This window comes from Pteropus alecto, unplaced genomic scaffold (assembly GCF_000325575.1).
Source record: "Pteropus alecto unplaced genomic scaffold, ASM32557v1 scaffold388, whole genome shotgun sequence".
Taxonomy (NCBI): domain Eukaryota; kingdom Metazoa; phylum Chordata; class Mammalia; order Chiroptera; family Pteropodidae; genus Pteropus; species Pteropus alecto.
Window position 1 is genome coordinate 929,962 of NW_006441398.1, and position 907 is coordinate 930,868.

Sequence of the window (907 nt, forward strand, 5' to 3'; positions counted from 1 at the left end):
CCCCGGCCTCTGCGGCCCGGCCCTCCATTGTTGCGGCGGCTGGAGAAGGGGGGCGGGGAGGCCCCGGCGGCATCTATGCGCCTCGCCTTCCCCGAGCAGGGGCGCGGAGAGGACCAGACTCCCCGAAGTGGAAAGGCCCTCAAGTCTCAGAGCTGGGGTCGCGAGTGGGGGTAGAGCGGGCAGAGATGCCCCCGAGGGGCGGGGACGCATGATTGGGGGCGTAGGTACAGCGGCGCCCAGGCCTCCTGACACCTGACCACGGGGAGGCCCCGGGACAGGGCGGCGGCGAGCTTTGTTCTTGGGGAGGCAGAGCGGGTGGGGACCTCGGAAATGCAGGGCTAGAAGAGTCTCCGGCCCGACGCGCGTGCGTTCGGGAGGGCGCTGCCGGCCAAGTTCACGGGTGCGCGGGCCTACGCGGGCCCTGCAGACACCGATCCCCGCGGAGACCCCGCTCCCGCCTGGCCGCAGCCGCGGGCCGGGGACTGCAGCGGGCCTCTGCCGGCTCCCCGCCGGCCTGTCATTACCAGAGGCGGCTACAGGGTAGTTGCTAGGGCCAAGGTGTGCTAACTGGAACACGCCTTCCAAAACTGGCCATAAAAAGGAAAAATGGCCCCGAATTTCGCTGCTGGAGAGCCCTTTTAAAGAGACAGGGAACCTTTCACACGGACCTGCCCTAGAGTGCATGTTGGGATGGGGGGGGATGGAGAAGACCCCTCATTGGCTAATGGGAAGTGAGAAATACCCCCCCACCCCACTACACTTCAGTCCTGCAATCTCCTTTCCCACTATTTCTACACTGCTCTGTACTGCTCGCAGACGCATTACAGAGCCACCAGTTAGATATTCCCAAATCACGGATAAAGAACCCAAAATCCGCACACTATACGTGGACACACAGCTTCACCCT